Below are 23,765 nucleotides of genomic sequence, written 5' to 3'. Positions count from 1 at the left end.
CCGAGCAGCCGCACACAAGCCTAAGATCACCATGTGAAATGCCATGCGTCGGCTGGAGTGGTGTAAAGCTCACTGTCACTGGACTCTGGACTAATGGAAATGCATTCTCTGGAGTGATGAATCACGCTTCACCATCTGGCAGTCCGACTGTCGAATCTGGGTTTGGCAGATGCCAGGAGAACGCTACCTGACCAAAAGCATAGTGCCAACTGTAAAGTTTGGTGGAGGAGGAATAATGATCTGGGGTTGTTTTCATGGTTCAGGCTCCTTAGTTCCAGGGAAGGGAAGATGTCTTGGATGTCAGGGAGCTCGATCCGAGTGATGTACTGGGATGTCCGCACCACCCTCTGTAGCACCATGAAATTGAAGGTGGTGATATTGCCATACCATGCAGTGATGCAGACAGTCAAAATGCTCTCAATCATACAGCTGTATAAATTTTGAGGGCCTGTGACAAACTTTTTCAACCTCCTGGGGTGGAAGAGGAACTGTCGTGCCTTCTTCATGACTGTGCGCGTGTGTTGGGACCATTTTTAGTCTTTAGTGATTTGAAAACTGAGGAACTTGAAGCTCTCGACCTGCTCCACTGCAGCCCCGTTTCCTGTAGTCCACGATCAGCTCCACACTGCCAGGTCACTGACTTCCTTTCTGTAGGTTGACTCATCGTTGCCAGTGATCAGGCCTACCGCCATTGTGTCGTCAGCAAACTAGATGATGATGTTGGAGTTGTGTGTGGCCACGCAGTCATGGGTGAACAGGGAGTACAGGAGGGAACTAATCACACACCCCTGAGGGCCCCAGTGTTGAGGGTCAGCGTGGTGGAGGTGATGTTGCCTACCCTTACCACCTGGGGCGGCCCTTCAGGAAGTCCAGGATACAGTTGCAGAGTGTTCAGACCCAGAGTCCGAAGCTTGGTGACGAGCTCAGAGGGGACAATGGTGTTGAACGCTGAGCTGTACTCAATGAACAGTATTCTCACATACAGTTGAAGTCAGAAGTTTAAATACCCTAAAGTTGGAGTCATTAAAACTAGTTTTTCAACCACTCCACCAATTTCTTGGTTTTGGCAAGTCGGTTAGGACATCTACTTTGTGCATGACACAAGTCATTTTTCCAACAGTTGTGTACAGACAGATTATTTCACTGTATCACAATTCCAGTGCGTCAGAAGTTTAAATAGACAAAGTTGACTGTGCATTGAAACAGCTTGAAAATTCCAGAAAATGATGTCATGGCTTTAGAAGCTTCTGATAGGCTAATTGACATCATTTGAGTCAATTGGAGGTGTACCCGTGGATGTATTTCAAGGCCTACCTTCAAACTCAGTGCCTCTTTGCTTGACTTCATGGGAAAATCAAAAGAAATCTGCCAAGACCTCAGAAATTGTTGACCTCCACAAGTCTGGTTCATCCTTGGGAGCAATTTCCAAACACCTGAAGGTACCACGTTCATCTGTACAAACAATAGCACGTAAGTATAAACACCATGGGACCACGCAGCCGTCATACCGCTCAGGAAGGAGACGCGTTCTGTCTCCTAGAGATGAGCGTACTTTGCTGTGAAAAGTGCAAAGCAATCCCAGAACAACAGCAAAGGACCTTGTGAAGATGCTGGAGGAAACAGGTACAAAAGTATCTATATCCACAGTAAAAATTTGTCCTATATCAACATAACCTGAAAGGAAGAAGCCACTGCTCCAGAAGGAAGGACTGGTGCACTTCACAAAATAGATGGCATCATGTGGATATATTAGAAAAGTATGTGGATACATCTCAAGACATCAGTTAAAGCTTGGTTGCAAATGGGTCTTCCAAATGGACAATGACCCCAAGCATACTTGTGGCAAAATGGCTTATAAGGACAGCAAAGTCAAGGTATTGGAGTGGCCATCACAAAGCCCTGACCTCAATCCTATAGAAAATGTGTGGGCAGAACTGAAAAGGCGTGTGCGAGCAAGGAGGCTTGACTCAGTTACACCAGCTTTGTCAGGAGGAATGGGATAAAATTCACCCAACTTATTGTGGGAAGCTTGTGGAAGGCTACCCGAAACATTTGAGCCAAGTTAAACAATTTAAAGGCAATGCTACCAAATTCTAATTTAGTGTATGTAAACTTCTGACCCACTGGGAATGTGATGAAATAAATCAAATCTGAAATAAATCATTCTCTCTACTATTATGCTGATATTTCACATTCTTAACATAAAGTGGTGATCCTAACTGACCTAAGACAGGACATTTTTACTTGTATTAAAATGTCAGGAATTGTGAAAAACTGAGTTTAAATGTATTTGGCTAAGGTGCATGTAAACTTCTGACTTCAACTGTAGGTGTTCCTCTTATCAAGGTGGGTGAGGGCAGTGTAGAGAGCAATTGAGATTGCATCATCTATGGATATGTTGGGGCGGTATGCAAATTGGAGTGGGTGTAGGGTGTCTGGGATGGTGGAATTATTGTGTGCCATAACATAGACGTCTGTGATTGGTTCAAATTTAGTCCAGTCTCGACCAGCCTTGATTTGGCTAAAACATAGACATTTATGATTGGTTCAGTTCAATTTTGGTCCAGACACAAACTAATCTGATCCAAACATAGACATCTATGTTTCACAAATTTGGACAGCAAGTTACAGCACACTACAGTAGAGTACAGTAGAGTACAGTACATTAAAATACAGTACAGGGGAAAAAAATGTATAGTAGAGTAGAGTACAATACAGTACAATACAATAGCAGTAGAGTACTATAAAGTAAAGAAAAGTAAAGTTCACTACAGTACAGTAGAGCATAGTACATTACAGTATAATGTACTGTATTGTACTGAATTAAACTCTACTGTACTGTACAATACTCTACTGAATGTAACTACTTTACCGTACGCACCATACCATACTGTACTTTACTGTACTCTAGTGCACTGAACTGTGTCGTACTGTACTGTTCTGTTCAAACTTCTGAAACATAACCTAGGCATCTAGGATTTGTTCAGATTTGGTATGGTCTGGACCGACCAAATGTGTACTAGTTTAGGGGCGGAGCTCATTATAATAATAACCAGCATGGTCTGCACATGTTTATTTTTACATACAAATGTTGGTCATTCAGCAGAAGCTCTTATCCAGAGCAACTTACAGTCAGTGCATTCAACTAAGGTAGATAAACAACTAAATATCAGTCATAGCAAGAAAAAAATATCTCTGTTACCGTTACTGAGAATGTTATTGTAGTTGAAGTGGTCTGTTGGTTAAGTCTGATAAAATGACAAATTAAATATAATTTCTGCCAGATTTAAAGCTTTTCAAAGTTAACATAAGTGCATTTCATTAGTGACGAGAAACCAAGGTTTTCTGAAGGCTACGGCATGTTCATCAAACTGTGCTGAAAAACGGTTAATTACTCTGAGCTAGTAATGGGAAAGCGAGGCTATCTGAAGGCTTTGGTGCTTCCACCAAATTATGCCCAAAAATGGTTGATTACTCTGAGCGTCATTTATTGCGAAATCAGTGGGACTTCGCATTTTGCAACACACTTTGGTCATGCGGCAGCCGTGCTGTTGTCCTCACACTGGCTTCCGCCGAGCGCTGACACAAAAGCTGCGGGTCTCTGAGCTTTATCATCCGTACACAATGCACATTAGTGACATCTGCTGGTCAGAAATAAATAGCTGCATGTGATTAGAAAATGTACTTTTTCCGACACTGTTTTCATTAAAAACTTCGTGTCACAGCTCTAAGTTGTAGGCTTTAGTAGCCTATAATTACATTGAACAAAAATATAAATGCAACAATTTCAAAGATTTTACTGAGTTACAGTTCATATAAGGAAATCAGTCAATTGAAAGAAATTAATTAAGCCCTAATCTGTGGATGTCACATGACTGGAAATACAGATATGGTCACAGATAACTTTAAAAAGTTACGGGCTTGGATCAGAAAACCTGTCAGTATCTGGTGTGACCATCATTTACTTCATGCAGCGCGACACGTCTGCTTTGCGTAGAGTTGATCCGGCTGTTGATTGTGGCCTGTGGAGTTTTCTGGATTTGGCGGGAACTGGAATACGCTGTTGTAAACTTTGATCGAGAGCATCCCAAACATGCTCAATAGGCGACATGTCTGGTGAGTATGCAGGCCATGAAATAACTTTTTCAGCTTCTACGAATTGTGTAGAGATCCTTGCGACATGGGGCACTGCATTATCATGCTGAAACAGGAGGTGATGGAGGCGGATAAATGGCACAACAATGGGCCTCAGGATCTCATCACGGTATTTCTGTACATTCAAATTGCCATCGATAAAATGCAATTGTGTTCATTGTCCATAGCTTATGTCCACCACCACCATGCGGCATTCTTTTCACAATGTTGACATCAGCAAATCGCTCGCCCACACAACGCCACGTCTGTCATCTGTCCAGTACAGTTGAAACTTGGTATTCCTCCGTGAAGAGGACACTTCTCCAGCTCGAGATGAACTTCCAGTGGCATGCAGATTAACTTCCCTTTCTGACAGTTTCTGACAGTTTCTGCAGAATTTCTTTGGTAGTGCAAACCCACAGTTTCATCAGCAGTCTGGATGGCTGGTCTTAGATGATCCCGCAGGTGAAGATGACAGATGTGTAGGTCCTGGGCTGGCGTTGTTACACATGGTCTGTTGTTATGAGGCCGGTTCGACGTACTGCCAAATTCTCTAAAATGACATTGGAGGCGGCTTATGGTAGAGAAATTAATATTATATTCCTCTGGCAACGGCTCTGGTGGACATTCCTGCAGTCAGCATGCCAATTGAACGCTGCCTCAACTTGAGACATCATTGGCAATGTGTTGTGTGCACATTAGAGTGGCCTTTTATTGTCCCCAGCACAAGGTGCAACTGTGTAATGATCATGCTGTTTAATCAGCTTCTTAGGCTATGAATTAATGGCCTAATAGGCTAGACTATAGACACTGGCTGTGTCCAAATAACCATACTAAATAGTAGGCCATTTGAGTATGCGAAAATAAAACGTTACATACGATGTGAATTTTCTGAAATCGAGTATACTTTAAATGCCAAAATGTTAAACTAATTTCAGCTTTTCATCTAGTAGAATTCGCTACACACTTTTCATGAATTTCACAGCCACAATGCATTGGAAGAGCGAGATCTCTTCAAGTAAACAACTTGGTAGACGGCGAATAGCGAAGTTTCTGCGGTGGTGTATTTTTGTTCTCCTTACAATGATCACAAACGTTTCATGGTAACATTACATCTTTGAAAACAGATCTGTAGCCGGCTGCCTGCCGTGCCTTTGGCTAGCTATGTGCTTTCATACGACTAGAAGTTATAACTGTTTCGAACGGTAATGTTCGCTAACATTACAGAGTTACTTGCTTGCAGTTCAGCGATAACTTCATATGTAACATTAGCCTAGTTAGCTAGCTAGCTAACCAGGACTTGTGTTCAAACTGTTGCAGAGTCTGATGACAATAACAGGCATTTAATTCAGTGGCGAACACGGGTGGAGAAATGCTGCAAAAGAAGGTTGAGTAAGTCGTGGTTATAGTTAGTGCAGTGGCAAGAGCGCTATCACCAGTTAGCTATAGCTAACGTTAGTAACGCGGTAGCCTACATTCCTATTTTCCACTGTGGTCCAAACATTTGTCTTTTCTTCTAGCTCTCCTGATTTGTCACGTTGGTTTATCTGTGTTGAGTGGATTCTGATTGTAATGTTCACGCGATGCAATATTAGTTTCTACCTGAACGGTTACAACCTGAACGGGTCTAGCTAGTTTCATTGCGCACACTGTAACCTGTTATGGTGAAAGTAATGGTAAGCTGTACTCGTTACTGTTTAACCTTGGCACTCCAACTTGATAAAGTGTGTGGCAGTCTATCTACCAAGAGAAAGTTCACACAAATATACTTTTCTCATGTTTTGGTTAATGTTGTACTTCATCTTATGAATTTTCAGGATCTACGTGAAGTGTTATCTGGAGGGGCAGCTGTCATCTTCATTGGTAAAAAAGAAGAAGTGGGAGAACCATAAACAAACATACATGGGATGTGACATGTGTTGCTGTGCTGTACTTGGCTAATAAAGGTCCACCTTTCTCTGAGAGCAAAAACACTTTCCCATCTATTTCCTTTGCTTCACCAGCACATTCATGTAAGTGTGATGATGTACAGTGCCTTCAGAAAGTATTCATACCCCTTGACTTATTCCACATTTTGTTGTTACAGCCTGAATTCAAAATGGATTAAATACATGTTTTTTGTCACCCATCTACACACACTACCCAAAATGAAAAAGTGAAACATATTTTTAGACATTTTTGCAAATGTATTGAAAATGAAACATCTAATTTACATAAGGATTCACAACCCTGAGTCAATACTTTGTAGAAGCACCTTTGTCAGCGATCACAGCAGTGAGTCTTTCTGGGTAAGTATCTAAAAGCTTTCCACGCCGATTGCACAACATTTTCCCATTATTATTTTCTAAATTCTTCAGGCTCAAGTTGGTTGTACATCATTGCTAGACAACCATTTTCAGGTCTGGCCATAGATTTTCAAGTAGATCTAAGTCTGAACTGTAACTGGGCCACTCAGGAACATTCACTGTCTTCTTGATAAGCAACTCCAGTGTAGATTTGGCCTTGTGTTTTAGGTTATTGTCCTGATGAAAGGTGAATTCATCGTCCAGTGTCTGGTGGAAAGGAGACTCAACAAGGTTTTCCTCTAGGATTTTGCCTCTGCTTAGCTCTATTCCATTTATTTTTTATCCTGGAAAACTCCCCAGTCCTTAAAGATTACAAGCATACCCATAACATGACACAGCCCCCACTGAACAGTGGTACTCAGTAATGTATTGCCCCAAACAACACTTTGTATTCAGGACAAAAAGTTTTGCACTATTACTTTAGTGCCTTGTTGCAAACAGGATGGATGTTTTAGAATATTTTCATTCTGTACATGCTTCCCTCTTTTCACTCTGTCATTTAGGTTAGTATTGTGGAGTGACTACAATGTTGTTGATCAAGCCTCAGTTTTCTCCTATCACTGCCATTAAACTCTGTAACTGTTTTAAAGTCGCAATTGGCCTCATGGTGAAATCCCTGAGCAGTTTCCTTCCTCTCCGGCAACTGAGTTAGGAAAGAAGCCTGTATCTTTGTAGTGACTGGGTGTATTGATCAGAGCATTTGGAAATCCCACTCATTACTCATGGAGCGGGCGTCTCCGCTCCAAGTCCTTTCCAACTTCTCCTCTAAACTGCTCCCCGCTCACAGGATTTTAAAAAAACGCTCCAAACACTCCAGAATCACAATTTAAACCAACATCTATTTTTATGACTAACTGGACCTACCATTTGGTTTTGAAGTATTGAAACCAAACCATATGATTTGAATGAAAAGTATTTGAATAAACATGAACATGTGAATGTAAGAAGCGCACAATATTTCAAATAGGCCACATGTCATATTAAACAGCATATAAACACTAAATAGGTCAGGAGCCAGACAGGAAGCCTAAAATTAATTATTTAGGCTATATTATTTCAATTATTTCAAGGCTATAGCTTACAAAGAAATACATTGTGAAGCATTTGCGAGTGTGACACAATAGGCTGGTAGGGACATAAAGCACTCATCTTTTAAACAACATTTTGTTGTATTAAATCATTATAGTCTCAGAACAAAACCAAATTAAACAAAAAATGACTTTAGTGCCTTTGAATTATTTTTTAGAATTCATTGTTTAGAAACACACTGCTCTTGCTAGTATCACTTTAAAAAAAAAAAATTTAAACGTTTTTTAAAATTAAAGCGTACATGTCGGCCTCTTGGCCTTCATCAGAGGTTTTTGCTCTAATAAAATAAATACACTATCTTTAGTATAATAATAAGCTCTTTTCATCTCAAAGCGCGTTAATAGCATGAGTAGCCGAGCTATAGCTGGCTAGGTCAACCAAAAAAGGCCACATCTTTGAGAGCATAGTTTATGGCTTGATCAGAGGAAGGTAGTCAGAGAGATGGTTGATGAAGATGGAGTCTGGTGACGATGTTGTAGAGAGCACCAGAAAGCTCACTACACACAGTTCAGAGTAGTAGCTAGCCAGTCATTACGAGCCCTCTGCCTCAGCACTGCATTCTTCTACTGCACCTCCCATTCCTCTCAAGCTTCAGGTGAGTCTTCAATTGATACATGCTTAGGCCTACGCTGCCCTACCAAGCAGAAAGGCAGTAACTGCTCATATCGTGGTTCTGAGAAAAATTGCTAACATGACCCCCATTTTCTCCAAAACACAATACAATAGAGGCAGGATACTTGTCCACATGATTAAGCACGTATTTTCAACCAAATGAGTAGTTAACGTAAACTTGTACATCGCATTTTAAAGTACAATTGCCCTTATTTTAGCGCCCCAAAAACGTAATACTTCAGGATCAACTGTAATGTCAATACATTACATTACATTGTAAAGCACAATTACTCCTCTTTCCAACAGAATCAAACATATGACCTAAACGCTGCCCATTTCTGCATAATTCAAGCAGGCAATGAGCCCCGTCAGGTCTTTAGGGCGGTGCTAAAGTGATCTTAGAAGTAAACAGCGGCTTTGAGAATGATGATCGCATGCAATGATGACGCAAAAAATGACTATGTCTCCCCCTTACCCCGTCACTGTCCATTTCTTGTTTTTAAAGGATGATAGAAGTGCTACACCAGGTGGAGAGAGATTGTAAGACAGAAATAGTTGCTTTATGCGTGCTGTACGTTATGACATGACACGCCACAATGTAACGGAGGGTCAGTTTTTTTCAACTTTTCTCCAATACTATAGAGCCATTACCATGTCGATCCATGCTTGAGTAGAAACCTCGTTCACACCCCCGATTTTGACATCAATACAGTCGCTACAGTCCCATTCGTTTTCTTTGTAGCCTCGTTTGAATGTTGCGCTTGCACACATTTGTACGGAATGGGGTGAGTTTGTTACTGCCTTTTAACTTGGTAGGGCAGTACGGTTAACTCAAGGTACTCCAAATTCGTTGTTCCAAACTCTAGCTACTTATCTACTTAGCCCAGAACAACAACACTCCGGCACTCTGCTATAGTGATAGGTCACTGGTTTGGGCTACATACAATCCTTTCCAGTTCATATGCCAAGCTGTAACTGATGGTGCGTTCAAGACAACGGGGAACTCGGAAAAAACGTGCTCCGACTAATAAAAATATTTTGAACTGTCATCCAACTCGGAATTACAAGTCGGAAACTCCGGCATGATCCTAGAGCTCTGTCTTCCCCGTCCTCCCCGTAACTGACATCACGATTTTTCCCAGTCGGAGCTTGTTTTCTTTATGAGTTCCCAGTTGTCTTGAAAGCACCAAAAGTAGTATGTTGCAGCCATTGAGAACTGCATACTTTTTTACTAAACAGTACGTACTAAATAGTATACGACAATGAGTACATACTATGCAATTTAAGTATGTAGTACGCTAGTATGGGTTTTCGGACACGACCACTTTCACCGACACATTTCTTCAAATGGATGAGGCCGTTTAGGGAGTACCATCTCTTAACAAAGCAGTTTGCATTTTCTCGAAAATATAATGGCCTATATTAAATCAATGATAAAAATGGACACTATTTTGGGGCATAATCTACTTAATAGGTGTATCACTTTTCTGTGGTACACCTGGTGACCGTGTCAGCGTGCACCCAGCCCGCCACAGGAGTCACTAGTGCGCGATGGGACAAGAACATCCCTGCCGTCCAAACCCTCCCCTAACCCGGACAGCGCTGGGCCCATTGTGCACCACCCCATGGGACTCCCGGTCGCGGCCGCGGCAACAGAGCCTGGATTCGAAAAAGAATCTCTAGTGGCACAGCTAGCACTGAGGCACAGTGCCTTAGACCACGACGCCACTCGGGAGTCCCAAGGTTTTATATTTTTAATCATTTGTATATTTAGTAACTCTGGATCTAGTCTTCTCTCATCACCTGGCTGCTGTAAAATACATCCCATCGTTTTTTGCAGCTGAACCTCTGACTCGTCTGGTGCTCGTCTCAACTGTTGCTGCTTCACACCAACTAGGCTGCCGGGTCCTCTATCTTAACAGTCCGATATGGAGCTATAGACTACCCTCACGCACTCGCACACACAGAGATAACACCATTTGAGTTTGAACCCTGTCCTTGTCTGAATGTCTTAAATTGTTAACTTACTATTTTGTCTTTTCATATCCATCTTCATTCTACCAGCTTTATAGCTCTCAATCGAGAGGAGAAACTTTAAAAGGTCTTAGAGTTCATGGACTGGCATTTCAAAAAGTGTGCGTGTGTGTGTGTGTGTGTGTGTGTGTGTGTGTGTGTGTGTGTGTGTGTGTGTGTGTGTGCGCGTGCGCATACCCTTGTGTGTGAGAGAGATAGAGAGAGAAATACAGAGAGCGAGAGAGCAAGAGATTGAAAGAGCAAGAGAGCGAGACAGCAATAGGAGCACAAGAGAGTCTGCATAACAAAATAGTTTGTCTGTCCCATTAGTGACCCAAATTAATGTTGGCTTCAATGGCAGTACCTAATAAGACTCATGTAATTACTCGCAATTACTTGGAGCAGCCCATTTCCTCCTCAGAGAGTGTGGACAGCCGCTGGACATCCAGCTATAAACACAAACCAAGGAAAAGGATGGCCATCGGCACATGTTTAAGAAACTGCTAGAGCAACATTTCCACACGGCATTGTAGCATGTTCCCCTGTGTGTGACCAGAGGAGATTAATGATGTGGGGGTGGAAAGGTCAGCCGGTCAGCCTTCTGAGGAGTAGAGATCTACTGAGGAGATGCTACTATATAAACCGTATGGCCGCAGTGCTATACACAGGCCTGCTGTAATTGGGCACGGGCCGTGATCACTCACGGCCGTGTGTGTGTGTGTGTGTGTGTGTGTGTGTGTGTGTGTGTGTGTGTGTGTGTGTGTGTGTGTGTGTGTGTGTGTGTGTGTGTGTGTGTGTGTGTGTGTGTGTGTGTGTGTGTGTGTGTGTGTGTGTGTGTGTGTGTGTGTGTGTGTGTGTGATAGCACGCATGTATGCATAAGTGTGTGGTGGTTCTCCAAGCAAGTGAAAGGGCTGGAAGTGGTAAATGCTTTGGCGCAGCGGTCGTACCTTGGGAGAAGGGCTGTGGTCCTGCAAGCAGTGGAGAGCCATAGAGACTCACTGGAGACTGGAGGGAAAGTAGCCTTGTTCTAATAAGAAAGCTGGAAGGAGGTGTTGATTGGACCATGGGCTGTTGTGGGTTGTATTGTGGTACAATTAGACCAAGGGGAGAGAGGGGAGGCAGGCAGCTGCCCCTGTCACAGAGCTTCTCCAGCTGTGAGGGTGGCAGCAGAGGGACGTCACTGTGGAACAGGGGGGAAGTCAGCTGGGTCTCTAACTACGGCCTGGGTCCCACACACACACACAAACACACGTGCACAATTAAGCACACACGTGCAGGCCCAAACTCCATTCCAGTCCCATTTAAAAGACATGGGATATGGAACAAAGCACAGCGAGATGAGGGGATCATTTCTTAATTTCAGAGTGCTGAGATGCTCTCAGAATAAGCCCTCCGGTCAGAACCAAATGTCTTTACTACAGGGCCTTCATCACAGTGGGTTAACACAGCCTGAAGGCAGGGCTCTGGGTTCCTTCTCCTCAAGTAGCGGTCATTGGGTTCAACAGCTGTCCTTCCTCGCCTTGTCCTTTCCAATACGACCCTGCACGTTCCTCCGTTCTCATCGTCAGGGCCCAGCGTTGTCCTCTCTCCAGGGTCTCTGGACCGGGGCATGCCACGGGGCATGACACCACCGCCCAGGAATGCCACGGGGAAGGAGCAATGGCAGATCCCATTCCACGGAATGCTATGAGGGCTGAGGGAGGCAGAGGCAGTGGAAAGGAGGGATCCCATGATCACATGTGCCACGTTCAATTTAGCTTCTACTGTACCTACTTACCCTGCCATGAAAACTCTTGTCAACGGAGCTCCATGACAACGAGACACCATGACTCGCGTCCAGGTACTTATCTGGGTAGAATGGACGTGTAATGGAAGCATGCCTGGAGGACTCTGCACAAGGAGCATTAGGAGCTAGAACAGAAATCAATGAGAAACCTTAACCATGCTATTGCATTCTACAATGGCAATCATAAACTGGGCAGTGCATCACTACAGTGCATGGAAATTGAGATTTGATTGTGTAAACGTGCTTGAAGTGATTAGCGATAGTGGCGCTCGCAGCAACACTGGTTTCAAATGATGTGGTAAATTGTTTGGATAGGAAGAAACACTGTGCTGCTCTATTCACTAATTCAAAGGCCGGATCAGGCGTCATGAAATCCCCCCACCTCTCCACGAAAATAAACTGGTCACATTCAGGACATACATTTGTAAGGGCTGTGTTTGTGCAAAATGAAAAAAACAGTGTGGCCAACTCAAACGCTGACTGTTGCGTCAATTGAAACTGGATGTTCTAAATACGCGTTCCAATCACACCAGTTTGAGTGTACGCTGCAGGGACCACTGCAGAAAGATCACACCGGTTTGAGCGTACGCTGCAGGGACCACTGCAGAAAGATCACACCGGTTTGAGCGTACGCTGCAGGGACCACTGCAGAAAGATCACACCGGTTTGAGCGTACGCTGCAGGGACCACTGCAGAAAGATCACACCAGTTTGAGCGTACGCTGCAGGGACCACTGCAGAAAGATCACACCAGTTTGAGCGTACGCTGCAGGGACCACTGCAGAAAGATCACACCGGTTTGAGCGTTTGCAGAAAGATCACACCGTACGTACGCTGCAGGGACCACTGCAGAAAGATCACACCGATCAGGGACCACCAGTTTGAGCGTACGCTGCAGGGACCACTGCAGAAAGATCACACCGGTTTGAGCGTACGCTGCAGAAAGATCACACCGGTTTGAGCGTACGCTGCAGGGACCACTGCAGAAAGATCACACCGGTTTGAGCGTACGCTGCAGGGACCACTGCAGAAAGATCACACCGGTTTGCAGAAAGATCACACCGGTTTGAGCGTACGCTGCAGGGACCACTGCAGAAAGATCACACCGGTTTGAGCGTACGCTGCAGGGACCACTGCAGAAAGATCACACCGGTTTGAGCGTTGCAGGGACCACTGCAGGGACCACTGCAGAATGATCACACCAGGTTTGAGCGTACGCTGCAGGGACCACTGCAGAAATCACACCGATCGCTGCAGGGACCACTGCAGAAAGATGGGACCACTGCAGAAAGATCACACCGGTTTGAGCGTACGCTGCAGGGACCACTGCAGAAAGATCACACCGCTGCTGCAGGGACCACTGCAGAAAGATCACACCAGTTTGAGCGTACGCTGCAGGGACCACTGCAGAAAGATCACACCAGTTTGAGCGTACGCTGCAGGGACCACTGCAGAAAGATCAGAAAGATCACCCAGTTTGAGCGTGCACGCTGCAGGGACCACTCAGAAAGATCACACCAGTTTGAGCGTACGCTGCAGGGACCACTGCAGAATGATCACACCGGTTTGAGCGTACGCTGCAGGGACCACTGCAGAAAGATCACACCGGTGCTGCAGGGACCACTGCAGAAAGATCAGAACCACTGCAGAAAGATCACACCAGTTTGAGCGTACGCTGCAGGGACCACTGCAGAAAGATCACACCAGTTTGAGCGTACGCTGCAGGGACCACTGCAGAAAGATCACACCAGTTTGAAAGGGACCACTGCAGAATGATCACACCGGTTTGAGCGTACGCTGCAGGGACCACTGCAGAAAGATCACACCGGTTTGAGCGTACGCTGCAGGGACCACTGCAGAAAGATCACACCGGTTTGAGCAGAAAGATCACACCGGTCACACCACTGGTTTGAGCGTACGCTGCAGGGACCACTGCAGAAAGATCACACCAGTTTGAGCGTACGCTGCAGGGACCACTGCAGAAAGATCACACCGTTTGAGCGTACGCTGCAACCACTGCAGAAAGATCACACCGGTTTGAGCGTACGCTGCAGGGACCACTGCAGAAAGATCACACCAGAAAGATTTGAGCGTACGCTGCAGGGACCACTGCAGAATGATCACACCAGGTTTGAGCGTACGCTGCACTGGAAAGATCACACTGCAGAAGGGATCAGAAAGATCACACCGGTTTGAGCGTACGCTGCAGGGACCACTGCAGAAAGATCACACCGGTTTGAGCGTACGCTGCAGGGACCACTGCAGAAAGATCACACCAGTTTGAGCGTACGCTGCAGGGACCACTGCAGAAAGATCACACCGGTTTGAGTGTACGCTGCAGGGACCACTGCAGAATGATCACACCGGTTTGAGCGTACGCTGCAGGGACCACTGCAGAAAGATCACACCAGTTTGAGCGTACGCTGCAGGGACCACTGCAGAATGATCACACCGGTTTGAGCGTACGGGACCACTGCAGAAAGATCACACCGACCAGGGACCACTGCAGAATGATCACACCGGTTTGAGCGTGCGCTGCAGGGACCACTGCAGAAAGATCACACCGGTTTGAGACACCGGTTTGAGCGTACGCTGCAGAATGGGACCACTGCAGAATGATCACACCGGTTTGAGCTGCAGGGACCACTGCAGAATGATCACACCGCTGCAGGGACCACTGCAGAATGATCACACCGGTTTGAGTACGCTGCAGGGACCACTGCAGAAAGATCACACCGGTTTGAGCGTACGCTGCAGGGACCACTGCAGAAAGATCACACCGGTTTGAGCGTACGCTGCAGGGACCACTGCAGAATGATCACACCGACCTGCAGGGACCACTGCAGAAGAAAGATCACACCGGTTTGAGCGTACGCTGCAGGGACCACTGCAGAAAGATCACACCGGTTTGAGCGTACGCTGCAGGGACCACTGCAGAATGATCACACCGGTTTGAGTACGCTGCAGGGACCACTGCAGAATGATCACACCGGTTTGAGTACGCTGCAGGGACCACTGCAGAAAGATCACACCGGTTTGAGCGTACGCTGCAGGGACCACTGCAGAATGATCACACCGGTTTGAGCGTACGCTGCAGGGACCACTGCAGAAAGATCACACCGGTTTGAGCGTACGCTGCAGGGACCACTGCAGAATGATCACACCGGTTTGAGCGTACGCTGCAGGGACCACTGCAGAATGATCACACCGGTTTGAGCGTACGCTGCAGGGACCACTGCAGAAAGATCACACCGGTTTGAGCGTACGCTGCAGGGACCACTGCAGAAAGATCACACCGGTTTGAGCGTACGCTGCAGGGACCACTGCAGAAAGATCACACAGGTTTGAGGGACCACTGCAGAAAGATCACACCAGTTTGAGCGTACGCTGCAGGGACCACTGCAGAAAGATCACACCAGTTTGAGAGGGACCACTGCAGAATGATCACACCGGTTTGAGCGTACGCTGCAGGGACCACTGCAGAAAGATCACACCGGTTTGAGCGTACGCTGCAGGGACCACTGCAGAAAGATCACACCGGTTTGAGCGTACGCTGCAGGGACCACTGCAGAAAGATCACACAGGTTTGAGCGTTTGCAGGGACCACTGCAGAATGATCACACCGGTTTGAGTACGCTGCAGGGACCACTGCAGAAAGATCACACCGGTTTGAGCGTACGCTGCAGGGACCACTGCAGAATGATCACACCGGTTTGAGTACGCTGCAGGGACCACTGCAGAATGATCACACCGGTTTGAGTACGCTGCAGGGACCACTGCAGAATGATCACACCGGTTTGAGCGTTGCAGGGACCACTGCAGAATGATCACACCGGTTTGAGCGTACGCTGCAGGGACCACTGCAGAATGATCACACCGGTTTGAGTACGCTGCAGGGACCACTGCAGAATGATCACACCGGTTTGAGTACGCTGCAGGGACCACTGCAGAAAGATCACACCGGTTTGAGCGTACGCTGCAGGGACCACTGCAGAATGATCACACCGGTTTGAGTACGCTGCAGGGACCACTGCAGAAAGATCACACCGGTTTGAGTACGCTGCAGGGACCACTGCAGAAAGATCACACCGGTTTGAGTACGCTGCAGGGACCACTGCAGAAAGATCACACCGGTTTGAGCGTACGCTGCAGGGACCACTGCAGAATGATCACACCGGTTTGAGTACGCTGCAGGGACCACTGCAGAATGATCACACCGGTTTGAGTACGCTGCAGGGACCACTGCAGAAAGATCACACCGGTTTGAGCGTACGCTGCAGGGACCACTGCAGAAAGATCACACCGGTTTGAGCGTACGCTGCAGGGACCACTGCAGAATGATCACACCGGTTTGAGTACGCTGCAGGGACCACTGCAGAATGATCACACTTTTGAGTAAAGGGACCACTGCAGAAAGATCACACCGGTTTGAGCGTACGCTGCAGGGACCACTGCAGAATGATCACACCGGTTTGAGTACGCTGCAGGGACCACTGCAGAAAGATCACACCGGTTTGAATACGCTGCAGGGACCACTGCAGAATGATCACACCGGTTTGCTGCAGGGACCACTGCAGAAAGATCACACCGGTTTGAGTACGCTGCAGGGACCACTGCAGAAAGATCACACCGGTTTGAGTACGCTGCAGGGACCACTGCAGAAAGATCACACCGGTTTGAGTACGCTGCAGGGACCACTGCAGAATGATCACACCGGTTTGAGTACGCTGCAGGGACCACTGCAGAAAGATCTCACCGGTTTGTTGCGCGTCAAAGAGTTAAGTCTCGGAAATCAATACACTACTCTTGTTCTGTTTATAAACCCTTTAGACGCCAAAATAATTCTAGAATGCTGCTGTAGATTACTGAGAATTTTCAGGATAAAGCTAATTTTCCCACACATTTCAAACAAACAGACATAGCTCAAAAACAAAGAACAAATTACAATTACAAGTTTACTTACTTTTAAAAAGCATAACCTCTTCTTTAATATGACACTACATTCATGTCAATAGGAATTACACTAATGATGTCTTCCATTGTGTAAAGACACTCACTATCAAAACACACAGCACAAAAAAAATAGAACATTTCAACATTAGTAAATTTGACTAAATTACTCACACAAAATGGACCAAATATAATATATCATACTTATAAATAGTATTTACATATAAATATTTGATAAATAAATTTTAAAAATGTAACCAGAGGACAATATTCAGAAAGTATTTCAAAACTCACACAAAGTAGGTTATTTGATTGACGACGATTCTTAGTTCTGCAAACAACTATTCCAAAACGATATAAAAATGTAGATCACCTCTCTCAATAAGATTTAGTGCAGACCAGGCCTGACACAAAATGTAGAAATTGTAGCCTACTTTCACAACAATTCAGTGAATTGGATGTGGTGGCGGAAAGGTTGGTGTTTAACACCATATCTGAAAGAAAAACAGACTCCTACCACTTTTAAAAACAACTCCAAAACCCCTGCCACTGTGACTTTAGGTCCTGGCCGTGTGGTACAAAGGTGAATGGTGGAAACATAGGCTCCACTATCGGGTGTGATCTCCCTCCTTCTCTCCCACTGCTTCCTCTGTTTTCTCCTCTCCCTCTGCTTGTTCCCCTTCCTCTCCCTCCACTCTCCTCTTCCTCCTCTTCCTCTCTCCCTCCCTCCACTCTCCTCTCCCTCCTATTCCTCTCTCCCTCCACTCTCCTCTTCCTCCTCTTCACGCTCCTCTTCCTCTTTCCCTCCACTCTCCTCTCCCTCCTCTTCACTCTACTCTTCCTCTTTCCCTTCACTCTCCTCTCCCTCCTATTCACTCTCCTCTTCCTCTCTCCCTCCACTCTCCTTTCCCTCCTCTTCACTCTACTCTTCCTCTCTCCCTCCACTCTCCTCTCCCCCCTCTTCACTCTCCTCTTCCTCTCTCCCTCCACTCTCCTCTCCCTCCTCTTCACTCTCCTCTTCCTCATGACTAGAACCTCAAAAGACGAAAACGCAGTCATTAAATTAAAATGTGTTATAGTAAATCTTAGCAGCACCTCTGCCTTTGCGGGATGAGCGGGGATTTGGTCACTAGTGTAACCAGGAGGAGAGGCCTCATTTAACACAGTTAGGCCAATCTCATCAAGATTATGATCAGTGATTAGTTAATTGACTATAATTGCCTTTGAAGTGAGGGATCTAACATTAAGTAGCCCTATTTTGAGATGTGAGATATCACAATCTCTTTCAATAATGACAGGAATGGAGGTCTTTATTTCAGTGATATTGCTAAGGTGAACACCGGCATGTTTAGTTTTGCCCAATCTAGATCGAGGCACAAACATGGTCTCAATGGGGATAGTTGAGCTGACTACACTGACTATGCAGCCTGTTGCCTGGCCTGCACCCTGCACAGCCTAATGCCTGCCCTGCACCCTGCACAGCCTGTTGCCTGCCCTGCACCCTGCACAGCCTGATGCCTGCCCTGCACCCTGCACAGCCTGATGCCTGCCCTGCACCCTATCTCTTCCTCCTCTTCACTCTCCTCTTCCTCTCTCCCTCTACAATATAACTCTATATTTGTGTCCAACTGATCGATAATCAGACAGGATGGTACACAAAAAAGATGTTCATGAACTATTTCCATGAGGCAGAGAGCAATCATTCAAGCTCCTGATCCAGCGCTGATGTGCTCACCTGTACCAACCAAGTGATCATGACAGGATTTGCTAATCTGAGCGCTATTTCCCAAGTTTCACAGCATCGAACATCAACAACACCAAACATATATTTGACCTTTTTCACTCACCTCAACATTATCACGTTTAAAGTGCAAGGATGTGTCTCTGAGTCCGTATCACCAGCCAACATAGATACAGCCTGTAGAGGAAGTCGTGGCCGCTTCAGCGCCGTCATTTCCAGTAATTAACAGATTTTTTATTTTAAAAGTCAAATTACAGCATACCCTGTTTCCGGTTTTCTCGTTGATGACAACAGCCAGGCGAAATATATTATTGTTAGAAAAACAAGGCGGTTCGCGGCCACTATGGGTTCTAAAGGGTTGAAATATAAATTTTAGGTATCATCTTAAAAGTTGATGTAGAGATCAGGCCAGTGCATTCATGCGAAGGTTCAGGTGCTGTACTAAGAGTTGTTCAGAGTGTATTTTATTAAGATCACCAGTAGCTGTTGCGAAAGCAGCAGCTACTCTTCCTGGGGTCCACACAGAACGTGGCACAATACAAAACATTAATAGACAAGAACAGGACGGAACTACATACATTTAAAAATGGCGCACGTAGCCTCCATACCCGAGTGGCGCAGTGGTCTACGGCACTGCATCTCAGTGCAAGATGCGTCATTATAGTGTCTGGTTCATATCCAGCTGTGATTGGGAGTCCCATAGGGTTGTACACAATTGGCCCTGTGTTGTCTGAGTTTGGCTGGGGTAGGCCGCCATTGTAAATAAGAATTTGTTCTGAAGTGACTTACCAAGGTAAATGAAGGTCAAATCAACACATACACACAAAATATCTAGGTCAAATAGGGGAGATGTGTTTGCTTTATCTGATCTGTGTTTTTAAACCAGGTTTGCTGTTCATTTGAGCAATATTTGATGGAAGGGAGTTCCATGCAATAATGGCTCTATATAATACTGTACACTTTCTTGAAATTTATCTGGATTTAGGGGATTGTGAAAAGACCACTGGTGGCATGTCTGGTGGAGTAAGTGTGTGTGTCAGAGCTGTGTGTAAATTGACTATGCAAACCATTTGGAATTTTCAACATATTAATGTAAGAAGTGACGCAGTCAGTCTCTCCTCAACTCTTAGCCAAGAGAGACTGGCATGCATAGTATTTACATCAGCCCCCCCCGCAGCTACTCGCCCAAGCCTCTCCAGGTTCTCCTTTACCCAAATCCTGATAGCAGATGTTCTGAAAGAGCTGCAAAACCTGGACCCGTACAAATCAACTGGGCTTGACAATCTGGACCCTCTATTTCTGAAACTATCCGCCGCCATTGTCGCGACCCCTATTATCAGCCTGTTCAACCTCTCTTTCATATCGTCTGAGATCCCTAAGGATTGGAAAGGTGCCGCAGACATCCCCCTCTTCAAAGGGGGAGACACCCTGGACCCAAACTGTTACAGACCTATATCCATCCTGCCCTGTCTATCTAAGGTCTTCGAAAGCCAAGTCAACAAACAGGTCACTGACCATCTCGAATCCCACCGTACCTTCTCCGCTGTGCAATCTGGTTTCCGAGCCGGTCACGGGTGCACCTCAGCCACGCTCAAGGTACTAAACGATATCATAACCGCCATCGATAAAAGACAGTACTGTGCAGCCGTCTTCATCGACCTTGCCAAGGCTTTCGACTCTGTCAATCACCATATTCTTATCGGCAGACTCAGTAGCCTCGGTTTTTCGGATGACTGCCTTGCCTGGTTCACCAACTACTTTGCAGACAGAGTTCAGTGTGTCAAATCGGAGGGCATGCTGTCCGGTCCTCTGGCAGTCTCTATGGGGGTGCCACAGGGTTCAATCCTCGGGCAGACTCTTTTCTCTGTATATATCATTGATGTTGCTCTTGCTGTGGGCGATTCCCTGATCCACCTCTACGCAGACGACACCATTCTATATGCTTCCGGCCCGTCCTTAGACACTGTGCTAGCTAACCTCCAAACGTGCTTCCATGCCATACAACACTCCTTCCGTGGCCTCCAACTGCTCTTAAACGCTAGTAAAGCCAAATGCATGCTTTTCAACCGTTCGCTGCCTGCACCCGCACGCCTGACCAGCATCACCACCCTGGATGGTTCCGACCTTGAATATGTGGACATCTATAAGTACCTAGGTGTCTGGCTAGACTGTAAACTCTCCTTCCAGACTCATATCAAACATCTCCAATCGAAAATCAAATCTAGAGTCGGCTTTCTATTCCGCAACAAAGCCTCCTTCACTCACGCCGCCAAACTTACCCTAGTAAAACTGACTATCCTACCGATCCTCGACTTCGGCGATGTCATCTACAAAATTGCTTCCAACACTCTACTCAGAAAACTGGATGCAGTTTATCACAGTGCCATCCGTTTTGTCACTAAAGCACCTTATACCACCCACCGTTGCGACCTGTATGCTCTAGTCGGCTGGCCCTCGCTACATATTCGTCGCCAGACCCACTGGCTCCAGGTCATCTACAAGTCCATGCTAGGTAAAGCTCCGCCTTATCTCAGTTCACTGGTCACGATGGCAACACACATCCGTAGCACGCGCTCCAGCAGGTGTATCTCACTGATCATCCCTAAAGCCAACACCTCATTTGGCCGCCTTTCGTTCCAGTTCTCTTCTGCCTGTGACTGGAACGAATTGCAAAAATCGCTGAAGTTGGAGACTTTTATCTCCCTCACCAACTTCAAACATCTGCTATCTGAGCAGCTAACCGATCGCTGCAGCTGTACATAGTCTATCGGTAAATAGCCCACCCATTTTTACCTACCTCATCCCCATACTGTTTTTATTTATTTACTTTTCTGCTCTTTTGCACACCAATATCTCTACCTGTACATGACCATCTGATCATTTATCACTCCAGTGTTAATCTGCAAAATTGTAATTATTCGCCTACCGCCTCATGCCTTTTGCACCCAATGTATATGGACTCCCCTTTTTTTCTACTGTGTTATTGACTTGTTAATTGTTTACTCCATGTGTAACTCTGTGTTGTCTGTTCACACTGCTATGCTTTATCTTGGCCAGGTCGCAGTTGCAAATGAGAACTTGTTCTCAACTAGTCTACCTGGTTAAATAAAGGTGAAATAACTTTTTTTTTTTTTAATCAGTGACTTCATTATCTGTCGTTGCTGACACGTATATGGTTGAATCATCAGCTTACATGGACACACAGGCTTTGTTTAATGCCAATGGCAGGTCGTTTGTAAAAAATAGAAACGAGTAGAGGGCCTAGAGAACTTCCCTGCCGTACACCACACCATATGTGTGTGATATTAGAGGAGCTTCCATTAAAGAAAACCGTATGCAGTATATCAGTTAACTAGTCTAAAAGTCCAATTGCAGAGAGCCATGTTAGCCTGTTGTTTCAAGCCCTGGGTTGTCTCTCCCCATCATGTAATCTCTCCATGGCATCAGATGGAGACGTACTACGACATTATTAATCTCTCCATGGCATCAGATGGAGACGTACTACGACATTATTCATCTCTCCATGGCATCAGATGGAGACGTACTACGACATTATTCATCTCTCCATGGCATCAGATGGAGACGTACTACGACATTATTCATCTCTCCATGGCATCAGATGGAGACGTACTACGACATTATTCATCTCTCCATGGCATCAGATGGAGACGTACTACGACATTATTCATCTCTCCATGGCATCAGATGGAGACGTACTACGACATTATTCATCTCTCCATGGCATCAGATGGAGACTCTCCATCTCCATGGCATCAGATGGAGACGTACTACGACATTATTCATCTCTCCATGGCATCAGATGGAGACGTACTACGACATTATTCATCTCTCCATGGCATCAGATGGAGACGTACTACGACATTATTCATCTCTCCATGGCATCAGATGGAGACGTACTACGACATTATTCATCTCTCCATGGCATCAGATGGAGACGTACTACGATATTATTAATCTCTCCATGGCATCAGATGGAGACGTACTACGACATTATTAATCTCTCCATGGCATCAGATGGAGACGTACTACGACATTATTAATCTCTCCATGGCATCAGATGGAGACGTACTACGACATTATTTATCTCTCCAAAGCCTTGCCATTGAACTGTAAACAGAATGGGCTTTGCAAAGTTCGGTCCCTGACCCATATGGCTGTAACAATGTTCTTCGCTGTAAAATGTATGCGGAAACTGTCGGGAAAACAAGGCAAGCAGCAAGTTTCAGATTAAATTAAAATGAACCAATTAAAACCTACTCCGTGACCAGGCTCCAACGAAGGCTTAGCAATAAATACACACAAGGGAAAGGAATTAAAATGCTTGAACTTCTTTTATGGTTGGCTGAGCCAACAAATTGTTTTACTTTCTACTTTTCGTGGCACCTTGTGGCATAGGCAATCTTTTTTAAGGGAGACACTTGTCCTTCAAAAGTCTCTTGAATTAAGTCTCTCTTCAGCCCCATTCTCGTAGCTTCAGGGCTGAAGGAGAAGACAACAGAAGACAACAGTACCTCTGGCATATGAGGAACAGATGGGTTGTCTGATTGCCAAAATCAACTCAACCGAAATGGAATAAATTCAATAGTTATAGGTGGGGAGATATGAAGACCCTCGGGGAATTTGGGGTGTGATAATCTATGATTAGCCTCTTGTTGAAAAAAGTATTCTCCAAACCACAGAATCCCCCTCCGGGCATACTGCTATGGATTTATTAGCAAGACATCTGTAATAAGGGGAAGCAGTGCTAGCTGACTACGCCAAGGGCCTTCCTTTCCGGTCAACACTTATGTCTCATAATTATTAAGACACAAAACAGAAAGTCACCTCCGACATTGACCAACATTTTTATTATATGCAAGCTGTGGGCAACATGGGCTTCGATATGAAATAAGTCGTGTTTTCAGGCTGTTGTTTTGGAGCCCTCCCATGGTCCTACTCTCCCACACACATTGTTTCAATGTTCAGGTCAAATAAACAAACTAGAATCCAAGGGGAGACACCATTACAGTAGAATATCTCCATACTGAATAATACAACATTATGAGTCCGGAGGTGATGGTGTCCAATTTCAAAA

General features: G+C 45.5%; 1 protein-coding gene across 2 annotated transcripts in view; it reads right to left on the bottom strand.

Moving 5' to 3' along the window:
- Window positions 1-23,765, bottom strand: part of tspan9a (tetraspanin 9a) — a 286,905-nt gene that overhangs the window by 201,686 nt on the left and 61,454 nt on the right. The window lies entirely within an intron of this gene.

This window comes from Oncorhynchus keta, chromosome 22 (assembly GCF_023373465.1).
Source record: "Oncorhynchus keta strain PuntledgeMale-10-30-2019 chromosome 22, Oket_V2, whole genome shotgun sequence".
Classification (NCBI taxonomy): domain Eukaryota; kingdom Metazoa; phylum Chordata; class Actinopteri; order Salmoniformes; family Salmonidae; genus Oncorhynchus; species Oncorhynchus keta.
The sequence above is the reverse complement of the archived record's forward strand: the minus strand, read 5'-3'. Positions and strand labels throughout refer to the sequence as shown.